The sequence below is a fragment of the Otolemur garnettii genome, unplaced genomic scaffold (genome assembly GCF_000181295.1).
Source record: "Otolemur garnettii isolate 467f Iridium unplaced genomic scaffold, OtoGar3 scaffold00096, whole genome shotgun sequence".
Taxonomy (NCBI): domain Eukaryota; kingdom Metazoa; phylum Chordata; class Mammalia; order Primates; family Galagidae; genus Otolemur; species Otolemur garnettii.
The window spans coordinates 1,002,726-1,016,035 of NW_003852491.1; positions in this window are offsets into that span (position 1 = coordinate 1,002,726).

Consider the following 13,310-nt stretch of genomic DNA (forward strand, 5'->3'; position numbering starts at 1 on the left):
TTTAAGGTAAGCAAACTCATACCCAATAGACAGAACTATCTAATAGTCAAAGAATTTTAAGCAACTGATTGAAGTGCTTTGGAAGTAAGGTCCACACAGTTGAATATTTGACTTTGGAATATGTAAAAGTGAGAGAGATGGAACCAAAGCATAGGTTCATTACTCTGAATATAGATGAGAGTCACGTGGGGAGTGTCCCGTCTAGGTATTAGCCTGGAAAATTATAATCCAGAAACGTCCAGGGAGGACTAAGCAGGTGTAATTTGAAATCCCCCAGCTGATGCTGAAAAGCACCTCTATGGAAGAACCATTGGTGACATGGATGACCTCCCAGCCTCCAACTTTAACTTTCACATTGACTCAGTTCCTTAAAAAAAAAAAATGGAAAGATGTTTGGAGAACACTTAGGGATCTAAAAATAGACCTGCCAATCGATCCTACAATTCCTCTACTAGGTATATATATAGAAGACCAAAAATCACATTATAACAAAGATATATGTACCAGAATGCTTATTGCAGCCCAATTCATAATTGCTAAGTCATGAAAGAAGCCCAAGTGCCCATCAACCCATGATGGATCAATAAATTGTGGCATATGTACACCAAGGAATATTATGCAGCCTTAAAGAAAGATGGAGACTTTACCTCTTACATGTTTACATGGATGGAGCTGGACATACTCTTCTTAGCAAAGTATCTTAAGAATGGAAGAAAAAGTATCCAATGTACTCCGTTTTACTATGAAACCAATTTATAGCTTTCTTATGAAGGCTATAACCCAATTATAGCTCAAGAAGTAGGGGAAAGGGGAGGGGGAGGGGAGGGGAGGGGGAGGTTGAGTGGAGGGAGGGTAGTTGGTGGGACCACATCTACAGTGCCTCTTACAAGGGTACATGTGAAATTTAGCAGGTGTAGAATATAAATGTCGTAACACAATAACTAAGAAAATGCCATGAAGGCTATGTTAACCAGTTTGATGGAAATATTTCAAATTGTATGTAAAACCAGCACATGTACCCCATGATTGCATTAATGTACACAGCTATGATTTAATAAAAAAAAATTTTTTTTTAAAAAGTACAAATGAATAGTTGAGTTTCTAGCAGGTTGTTAAAAAGCTACGTTAGGGGAAAAAATGCCTATGTAAATTTTCCAAAACACACCAAAATAGAAACAAAATTAACATGACTGCCATGGGCTGGGAGTAGTTTAACAAACACAGAGATGAGGTTAAACTTGAAGCTGCAAGAATCTCTGATTTGGTCTAACACCGAGGCCTAAAGCATTCAAAGAAAGAATCGTTTTCTAGGTTCTATCTCTTTTTCTGACATACTTGGCATCTGATGTTTGCTTAAGTAACCTCTTAGAAAGCAGCTTATGTACTTGTGAGAGGGTTCTTAGCTCCAAGCAACAGATACTGATGCTGCTTGATTTAAGCTGTAAAGAATTCTGTTAAATGGATACTGGGAGAGTATAAGAAAGTTTTAAAATGTGGCTGCTCTAATAAGGTCTGATACATCAGCACAGTGACTTACTTTACAGCCATTAGAAACTATGAAACGGATTAAAATGTATTGGTGTGTAAAAATGTCCACAATACAGGGCTTCGTGAGAAAATTAGGTCATACGATTGAATGTAAGTTATGATAATAGCATATATTTATATTAATAGTTATATATAAAATCTGGAAGAAAACTGAGCCTCAACCTAAACATCACACCTCATTAAAAATGTAACTTAAATGGGATCAAAGTCTTAAATTTAAATGTAAACCAATAAAACCTTTAGAAAAAAAGAAAAATCTTAAAGGTCTTAGTTTCTAGACTTGACAGATTGATAAATTTGACCTCATCAAAATTAAAAACTTTTACTCTGCAAAAGGCCCTTTGTAATAAAAGAGAAGACAAGCTACAGATTGGAGAAAATACTTGCAGACCACATATTCCACAAAGGACCAGTAGCTCATGTCACCAGCCGCTTTTTTACCTGAGCAGATGTGTCCTGCAGGGCACTGCTGGTCAGGCTCTAACAAGGTGGCTTGAGTCTATTTGGGGACATCTAAAGATTGCTTATTCACTTCCAAGGATGCTGTCATAGATAAGTTGGGGAACTGGACTCCATGGTGCCAGTCAAGGACCCAGGGCTCTCTGTGCACCTATAGATTTAATGTAGAATAAAAACGCTTTGAAGTCATAACCACTTCAAGGTAGGAAGATATCGTGCAGCCTTGTGACCTATGAGGAGAAACCTGTTTAACATATACTATGATGAGTAATAACATTGCTAATGTTCACTTCGATGTCTCATCTGCTTTTCTGTTGATTGGCTTGGGTGCCAGGAGGATGGACTCCTTGGTCCGGCAACACTAGAATGTATAAGAACCCTTGATACTCAACAATTTTAAAAGATTAGATTAAAAATTGGCAAAGGACGTGAACGGACATTTCAACAAAGAGGACACACATTTGAAAAATGAGCACATGAGAAGGTGTTCAACATCAGTAGCCATGAGGGAAATGTTAAAACCACAATAAGGTATCCTTACACGTCTATCAGAGTGGCTAAAATACAAAAACAAAACAAAACAGTGACATTAAATGCTGTTGAGGATGTAGAGAAACTGGATCACTCATATACTAGAAAGTGATACAGCTATTCCAGAAAACAATTAGGCAGTTTCTTATAAGATAAACTGTTACCATTTGATTCAGCAATTAACGGAGCTGTCAGGCATTTATTTACCCAGAGAAATGAAAACTTACGTCCAGACCAAAACCTGTACACAAATGTTCATGGCAATTTTATTTGTAAAAGGCAAATGCCGTAAACAACCCAAACATCCTTTGATGGGTGAATGAGTAAAGGAATTATCATACACCCATACCCATGGAATACTACTCAGCAATAGATAGCAATGGACTATTGATACGTGAACGATTTGGGATGGATCTCCAGGGAATAATGCTAAATGGGAAAAAAAGAGCCAACTCCAAAACGATCACATGCCATATCGATTCCATTTATGGAACACTCATGACAAGAAGGAATTTGAGAAATGGAGAACAGAGTAGAGGTTAGGGATGGAAGTAGGGTGGGAAAGAGGTAGGTGAGGTTATTAAAAGGCACATGAAGGTGTCACTTGTGATGATAGAATTGCTCTGTTCACATCTACCTAGAAGAAAAATAAATCATTTTGCCACAAGGACATATGCACTAGAATGTTTATTATAGCTCAATTCACAATCTCCTAGATGTGGAATCAACCCAAGTGCCCATCAACCCCTAAACAGATCAACAAACTGTGTTGTGTGTATCCAATGGAGTACGATTCAGCCATCGGAAAAGATGGAGACTTTACACCTTTTGTGTTTAGCAGGATGGAGTTCAAACCCATTGTTCTTAGTAAAGTAACACAAGAATGGGGGGAAAAGTATCCAATGTACTCAATACTAATACGAAACCCTTATGTAATCACCTCTGTGCCCAGAAGAAAGAAAAACAGAAATATAGTCTAGCAAGGGGGAGGGAAGAGAAGGGAGAGGTGGGGGGGAGGAGAGAGAGTGATTGGCGGGATCTCACCTAATGTGCACAATGTGAGGGTGTTCAGCACACCCCCCAGGTGAAGGGCTCAACTACAACAAATGAAAACAATGTGACCTAAACATGTGTATCCTCATATTAATCTGAAATTTTAAAAAATTAAGATAAAAAGAATCGTTCTCTTGACTGTGGTGGTAGATCCATGAACATGTAATGAAATTATATAGGACTAAGTGCAAACACAAAGGGAACAATTAAAAGTAGGGAAATCTGCATAAGATCAGCAGATTCTATTAATGTCAATATCCTGGCTGGGATATGCTATAGTAATTTTGCAAGATGTCACTATTGGGTAAACTGGGTAAAGGGTACAATGGGGCTTTCTTTGTGTTGTGCCTTACAACTGCATGTGAATCTACAAGTACCTCAAAATCAAAAGTTAAAAAAAAAATTTAAAAATGCATTATCATGTAAACATGTCCACAAAATAGGGTTTGGCGGAGGAAATTGGGTTGCAAAACAAAATGTAAGATATGATATGGACCTTTAATAATTTTGTGTATTTCTATTAATAGTTATATATAAAATCTGGACTGTTTTATGTACCAAATTGATAACAGTGAATTTTTCTGGTGGAGGGATTCTGGGTAAGTTAACTGTAAATTTCTTTTATTTCTGTGTGTGTTCCATTTTTTCTACTGGACACATGGATTAGCGGAGTAGAAATAAGTAAGCATTTTAAAAGAGAGAATCAAATGCTCTTGAGGAGTTCGTAGAAACACTGTGATGTCTGGAGAAAGGGGAAAGCAGGGAAGGCCTGAGAGAGACGAAGCAGCAGGAACCTCCAGCCAGGTTCCCTCACAAAGGGTCAGGTGGGATCACACTGCCACTGCCCCAAGGCATGGACACAGCTTGCCTGTCAACATCACCAGCAATGATCTCTGGATGCCCTGGATCCTCCGGCTACCACTGGCTTGAATCTTACTGCAGCTGTCACTGACACACACACACACACACACACACACTCTTTGCTTCCTTTTGTCTTTTGCTCCTGACTCAAAGCCTGGCGCAGGTGCACAGACAATTCTAACATTTTCAGAGCTTGGAGGAAGAGCAAAATCGAAGGCCAACCTACTGCATGCCTAACTACTTAGAAGTTATAAACTGAACCCAGAAAACTGCTAACACTAAATAAAAACATACACTATAATCTAACCCTGACGAATATACCTACCAAACATCCTGAAAAGCCAAGTTCAAATGAAGGCAATGGTACCGGGAGAGCTGGCCCCGGCCTGCGGCTCCACCTCTGGACTCCTAGTCCACTGCGGTTGCCTTGTACACAAGCATGTAAATGTCCAGGAACCATCTTCACACTCCCCCGTGCCTGCAGACAGCCACTTCCTGGCCACTCTTCAAGCCTCAGGGTGAGCACGCTGGAAGTGCAGCCCACCCTCAGGAGGACGGGGCTGGGGGAGAGACGGGCAGGCTTGCCTCCTTCCTCTCTTCTCCCCGTCTCTATACCCCAAGCTTAGGCTGATGGTGGGATGCTTTTAGGGATTAGTAAAAAAGGAAAGATTTTTCAGTTTTGCAGGTAGGTGGTAAGATATGAGAGGCCCTTTCACAGCTAGTGCGTTTTGGAGCAGAACAGTGTGAGGGCTTCTGAGTGAGTACTCGGGAAGCGGGTGGAATAATCCAGGTGCTTCTGGGGGAGTGGAGGTATCTTGCTGCTTAAAGGTAACTCCCAGGTGAAAGTTTCCCAAACTGCCTTCCCATCAGAATCATCTGGTGCACTTTATAGAAATATAGCGTTTGAGCCTCGCTCCAGACCTACCAAATTAGAATCTCTCAGGGAGATTTATTGGTCAATAGATAGTGGGCTGATTGAGAGGAAAAAGGATCCAAAATCATATTCAAGCTGACTTCTGGGTCCAGTTAAAATATAAAAAGAAGCATATTAGGCTCTCCCTAGACATAAAAGTAAGAACTGGGCTGGGGCAATATTTCTGCAAAGGTAGGTGTTTATGAGTACCAAGATAATATCAAGTGTCATACAGCCAGCAACTCAAAAAAAAAAAAAGTTATTCTCTTATAAACATCTTTCAGTCCTCCGATTTTGTCAAGAAGTATCAGTCTGGTACCTCTCTTTCTTGAGACTCTTTTAAACAGACAGAGTAAGTCTCAAAATCAGTCTCTAGCAGACAGCAGTATTTAAGAAAGAAATAACACTGTTTCATCTCTACTGAATATGTTTTTTCAAATTTTTAATCAACACGCAATGTACATACTCATGGGGTACAGTGTGATATTTTGATACATGTAGACACTGTGTAAAACTCCGATCAGGGTAGTTAGCATGTCCATCGCCTCATACATTGATCATTTATTTGTGGTGGTAAGAAGATTCCAAATCTTCTCTTCCAGCTATTCTGCAATCTGCAGTACAATATCGTTAACCAGACTCATGGCTTTGTGCAATAGAACACCAGAAGTTAGCCCTTCTATTTACCTGTAACCTTGCACCCTCTCTCCCTGAACCTCTCTTCTGCTTTCTCTCTTCAGCCTCCGGTGGTGACCACTATTCTACTCTCTGCTTCCCTAAGATCAGCTTCTTTAAATTCTGCATATGAGTGAGATCGCGTGGGATCTGTCTTTGTATGCCTGGTTTATTTTGCTTAACAACGTCCTCCAGGTTCATCTGTGTTTGTTACAGATAACTAGATGTCACTCTTTTTTTTATGGCAGAATAGTATTCCATTGTGTTTATACTTGGGTTGCCGTGAAAGTTTTGAGACAGACTGTGTTATGCTCCATTATTTCACTTCTAAGAAACACCGTGGACGGCGTCCTTTCTGATTCCTCCATGCAAGTTTCAACTTGCTCAGCTTACCAGTGTTGCTGGGAGGGTGTCATTTGTTTCTGTCCACACAGATTTTATATTTCTTGATTTTTGTGTATTTGAAAATTTTTGTAATAACCCACATATACCACATTTTCTTTATCCATTCATTCACTGATGGACCCTTAGGTTGATGCCATATCTTGGCTACTGTGAATAGTACTGTGCTCACAGATTGGAAGAATTAATAATGGTTAAAATGTCCTTGCTGCTCAAAATGATGTATAGATTCAATGCAACCCCTATCAAAACACCAATGAAATTCTTCACAGAGACAGAAAAAAAGTCTTAAAATTTGTATGTAACAAGAAAAAGACCTCAAATTGTCAAAGCTACCTTGAGCAAAAGAACAAAACTGAGGCATCACACTTAAATTATACTACAAAGTGATAGTAACCAAGATAGCATGACAATAGACCCCAAACCAGTGTAACAGAATAGAGATCACAGAACGAAATCCACATTTACAGACAAAGGCACCAAGAACACACAAAGAGAAAACACAGTCTCCTCAATAAATGGTGCTGGGAAAACTGGACATCACATGAAGAAGAACGTTGTCTAGGCCCCTGCCTTTTACTATCTACAAAAATCAACTCGAAATGAATTAAAGACTTCAATGTAAGGCCCAAGATGATAAAATACCAAAACCTTGGGGAAACACAGCACGACTGGCCTGAGAAAAGATTTTTTTTTGGAAAAGCTGCAAGCAACAAAAGCAAAAATAGACAAATGAGGTTACATCAAACTAAGAGGAACTGAGACAAGTCAGTGGCAAAGTAACAATAATATTAGTATCATAATCATCTGATTTAAAAATGGACAGAAGATTTGGATACATGTTTCTCGTGGGACCACACCTGCGTGCATCTTACAAGGGTACGTACGTGTGAAACTTACTAAATGTAGAATATAAATGTCTGAACACAATAAGTAAGAAAATGCCACGAAGGCTATGTTAACCAGTTTGATGAAAATATTTCAAATTGTATATAAAACCAGCACATTGCACCCCATGACTCCATTAATGCACACAACTATGATTTAATAAAAAATTAAAAAATTTTAAAAAGAAGACATGAAAATGACCAACAGGCAGATGAAAAAATGTTCCACCTCACTAATCAGGAGGAAAATCCAAATCAAAACCACGATGAGATATTATCTCACACCCATGAGAATAGCTGTTATCAAAAAGACAAAAAAAATGCTGGTGTGGATACGGGGAAAGGGGCACTCTTATACAGTGTTGGGGGGAGTATAAACTGGGATAGCTATTATGGAAACCAGTATGGAAGTTCCTCATCAAATCAAAAGTAGAAGTGGCGTGCGATCCCACAATCCCATTACCGGATCTCTAGCTAAAGGAAATACATTGAATATGTTGTTAAGGTTACTTGCAATTTGGGGAAATGAGACTGCTTTGTTATTCTGAGTAATGGTCAGTCTTGCTTTTTACAAATAATAGATATATATTTTTTAGAAATGCTACAGAAATCATCATCTTACTGGAACATGGGTAGGGTAGACATCACGAAAATGAAGTGGGAAGGACTGAAGTTTGGGAAACACTGTCCTGGAATATCCCCTATGCCCTGCTTTCCTCTCTCGGGAATCTGCATGTGATGGAAAAGGCACAGAAAACTAAAGACACCCAATGCATACGAGCCACATTTTTTTCCCTTCCCTTTTGTTCTTTTCCTCTTAGAAAGGGGGATTCTAGACATTAATAAACCATCTCCTTTAGTATGTTAATATGGTATCTGAAATGAGCTCTAGTCCTTGCCGCTCACAGTGTCATTGGATGGGGGTGAGGAGGTTGGGAGTCAGAGATAGGGCTGTTGGAGGGATTAGAGAAGAGGCAATCACTGATGAAAATAAAGAAGCATTTTCAAGGTCTGCAGTTAAGCCTCAAGCCATCACCGTGTGAGCAAGGAGGTGCTAGAAAGTTGTTTGTGTGAAATGGAGTGTAAACTGCAAACGTGTTATTGAGGTGGAGAAGAGGGGAGCAGAGAGCGAGGGAGTGGAAATAGAATGCACGGACAGAAGGAGGGACCCACTTAGGAAGCATTAGCCCCCCTGCAAGTGGGAGACGCTGTAGGAGTTTGGCTGTCCTTCTTTATACGATACCAGATAACGCTGCAGCTCACACTCTCTGTGTTTGCTACCGCATCTCCATCAACAGATGGAGGTAATAAAGAGGCTAAAAATGGAAACGCGAGCTGGTGTGTAGCTTTGTTGTGGCTGTTTGTCACCGAACAGTCAAGAATCTCTCGTCTGTAAGTGTGCTTGTCAAGGTCACCCATGACCTCTTTGGTATTAAATCTAATAGACACTTGGCTGGCTGGGCTCTAGCATGGCGAGGGAGGCCAGTCTCTTGGGGCATGAGGTTGGCCGCTGCCCATTTGTGATCAGTGGGACTCAGGCAATGGCATGGCTTCCCTGGGGTTTCCTGACGGCTGTTAGTTCTAGCTTTGGTCAATAGCCTATGTAATTAATCAACTTAAAGGGAGTTCTGGTTAGCAATGGTTCTTGACCCTGGCTGTACATTAGAAGCACCCAGGGAGCTTTAAAAATAATACCAATGCCCAGGCCTCACCTAGGACCAATTGAATCAGAATCTTAGGAGGAGGAGGGAGCCTCAGATATCAGCATTTTGTTAAAGCTCCCCAGGTGACCATAATATGCAGCCAGGGCTGAGAATCACTAGGCTAGATCATTAAGGGGCCAAGTTCAGACACACACGCCTAATACTAATCTGGTTCCTTTTCTAATCCATGATTCTGAATTGTGATAGGTGATTGACATGGACAGAACAATTGATTATTTTAAGATTGCTTCCAATTTTATAAACATATACAATGTGACCAACACTACCTTATGCACAAACCCTTTTAATGTATTTAATCTCTTTTTTTGAAATAAATTTCTTCCCTGCATAAAAGATATGGGTACTTTTTTCTTTTTTTTGAGACAGTCGCACTTTGTTGCCCTTGGTAGAGTGCTGTGGTGTCACAGCTCACAGCAATCTCAAACTCTTGGGCTCAAGGGATTCTCTTGCCTCAGCCTCCCAAGTAGCTGGGAGTACTAGCAACTGCCTCAATGCCTGGATATTTTTAGAGATGAGGTCTCACTCTGGCTCAGGCTGGTCTCAAACCTGTGAGCTCAGGATTGAGACTAGCCCTTGGCCTCCCAAAGTACTAGGAATACAGACATGAGCCACCAGGTCCAGCTGAATACTTTCTAAAATTAGTAATACCAATTGCCAAACATCTTCCAGAACTACTGTTCTCCTTTAAACACTCAAGTATTATGTATGAATGTGCCCTTTTTCTGTAACTTTGATAGTCTGGAGCTCATCATCTAAAAAATACTGGCCAACTTGATAGGTAAATTCTATTTAACATCACACTATTTTGTACCTCTCTTATGCTCACGTTTTCCATTTGCATATTAGTCATTTCTTCTTCATGAAATGGTGATTCATGTGCTTTGACCATTTTCCCATTGTGGCATTCATTTTTTCTTACCAATTTTTTAGACCCTTTATATGTGAAGAACACTAAACTTTGTCATATATATTGCTAATATTTTTATTAGTATTATTTCCATTTCATTGTATTTGAGGATGTTTTAAAAGATATACAGGTATAGTAAAATGTTCACCTGGGGGCAGTGCCTGTGGCTCAAAGGAGTATGAACCACACCACCCATATGCCAGAGGTGGTGGGTTCAAACCCAGTCCCAGCCAAAACTGCAAAAAAAAAAAAGTTCACATGGCCAAAATTTACCAGTCTTATTCTTTAGGGTATCTTCTACTGCCTTTGTGTTTAAAGAGTTCTTTTTTTAATCTTAAAATGTTCTTGCAATTATTTTATGGGATAATTATAAAATTAAATGTTGTGATTCATCTGAAATTCATTCTGGCAAACAAATTTCTTCAAATCCAATACTCAAACACTAACTCCATCACCTACTGAACATGAAGTCCTGTTCACTGGCTTTCTCTTCTGCCCCTTTGATCGATCTGTCTGTGCTGTCTTGGGCTAATACCACACAGTTTTCATTACTATCACTTTATGATTTAGTTTAAGATCTGGGAAAGGATAGAATTCTTATTTTTATTTTCAAAAGTATTTTTCTCTATTCTTTATGATTTTTCTTACTTGAATATTATTTTGAAAAATTCCTGTAAAAGTTTCACAAAAGTAAAGCGGGCTAAGATAATATTGTTTGTCAGTATCAACAAACAGATCTATGAGAGTCCAGAGATCAGAAATGCAGCATTTTATATCAGTGAGACATGAGAGAATTATCCAGTAATTTGATTTGGGACAAATGCTTATCCAGTTGGAAAAAAATGAGCACTCTACCTCAGACTGTGTACAGAAATAGACTCCAGGAAACTTGGCAAAGTCTGTGAACAGTTTACAGACACGACATCAAGAATGGTCAAGAAACATATAAAAAGATTCTCACCCTCAGTGATAGTTGGGGTAATCCAAATAAAAACAGCAGTTAGAGCTATGATGACACAGCACTCTACCCAAAGCAATAGAGAGTCTGTCTCAAAAAAAAGTTTGAGAAGAAATTGAAAGTATACAAACTTAGGGCCTGACCAGGGAGAGTGGAACATTGCCTGTATACTACGAATTCCTTTTTACATCAGAAATATTCTCTGAGAGGATTATTCTACCATACTTTAAATCCAAACAATGGCTATTTGGATATATTTTCAGTGTGTAAATACTATCATTTTCATCCTGAAGGAAATATTTTCACTGTGCTTTATTAAAATCTTAACAATTAAAAAAAATAAAAACAGTAGTTGGATGTCACTTTCTTTGAAATGATCAGTAAAGCTATTTTCAAATATAATTTCTTAAGTTGTAGCGTTCACAAGTTTGCAAGAAAATGCTGTGGGGGGAATGTAGGTTGGCATAGCCACTTTGAGAGGAAATTAGGGAGAAACTATTAAAATTAAAAACATGCACATCTTTAAAAACATTGAGTGGGGAAAGGATTCCCTATTTAACAAATGGTGCTGGGCCAACTGGATGGCATCCTGTAGAAGACTGAAACTAGACCCACACCTTTCACCATTAACTAAGATAGACTCTCACTGGATTAAAGGTTTAAACTTAAGACACGAAACTATGAAAATACTAGAAGAAAGTGTAGGGAAAACACTTGAAGAAATTGACTTGGGCGAAAATTTTATGAGGAGGACTCCTTGGGCAATTGAAATAATGTCAAAAATACACTTTTGGGACTGATCAAACTAAAAAGTTTCTGCACAGCCAAGAACACAGTAAATAAAGTGAGTAAATAGCCCTCAGAATGGGAGAAGATATTTGCTGGTTATGTCTCCGACAAAGGTTTAATAACCAGAATCCACAGAGAACTCAAACGTATTAGCAAGAAAAAACAAGCGACCGCATCTCAGGGTGGGCAAGGGACTTGAATAGAAATTTCTCTAAAGAAGATAGGCGCATGGCCTACAGACATAAAAAAATGCTCTCCATCCTTAATCATCAGAGAAATGCAAATCAAAACTACCTTGAGGTACCACCTAACCCCAGTAAGATTAGCCCATATCACAAAATCCCAAAACCAGAGATGCTGGCATGGATGTGGAGAAAAGGGAACACTTCTACACTGCTGGTGGGAATACAAATTAATTCATTCCTTTTGGAAAGACATCTGGAGAACACTGAGAGAACTAAAAATAGACCTGCCATTTGATCCTGCAATTCCTTTATTAGGTATATATCCAGAAGACCAAATATCAAATTACAACAAAGATATTTGTATCAGAATGTTTATAGCAGCCCAATTTATAATTGCTAGGTCATGGAAGAAGCCTAAATGCCCCTCGACCCATGAATGGATCACTAAATTGTGGTATATGTACACCATGGAATACTATGCAGCCCTAAAGAAAGATGGAGACTTTACCTCCTTCATGTTTATATGAATGGAATTAGAAAATGTTCTTCTTAGCAAAGTATCTCAGGAATGAAAGAAAAAGTATCCAATGTACACAGCCCTATTTTAAAACTAATTCATAGCTTTTATAGGAATGTCATAACCTAATTATAGCCTTAGAATAAGGGAAGGGGGTGGGAGAGGGGAGGTAAGGGGGGTGCATGGGGGAGGGAGGGTGATTGGTGGGGTCACCTCTTTGGTTTATCTTACAAGGGTACAAGTGAATCTTTCTAAAAGCTGAGTATGAATGTCTTAACCAATAACTAAGAAAATGACATGAAGGTTATGTTAACCAGTTTGATGAGAGTATTTCAAAATGTATATGAAAACAGCACACTGTACCCCATAGTTGCATTAATGTACATAGTTAACTATAAGAAATAAATAAAAACATGCACATCCTGTGACCTAATGAATCTACTTTAGAGACACACTGTGTCTCTAGAGATTTCCTTTACATGTGTCCACTGTAAGGAAATCATAAGCAGGCCTTTTATCAGTTGCTAAATTATTGTAATACTTCTCTCTTGGTTGGCAGATAGCCCCAACCTCAAGTCCTGAACATACCCTTCTCTCTCACTGCCTAGGTCACTTTCATCTCTTTCCCTCAGTCCCATAGTTTCCAGTGATCCAGCAATGAAAGAGTCAAAGCTTGAAAAAAAGGGGGCTCTGAGAAACTCCTCCAGCCCTAAGGCTGGAATCTATTCTAATTGGCTAGGAATATTTTGACTGATTCCTGTGTTAAAAGATGTTCCTTAAAGCATGTTGTAAGAATAATGAAGTGTGGCTCGGCGCCTGTGGCTCAAGTGGCTAAGGCGCCAGCCACATACATCTAAGGTGGTGGGTTCGAATCCCCAGCCCGGGCCCGCCAAACAACAAT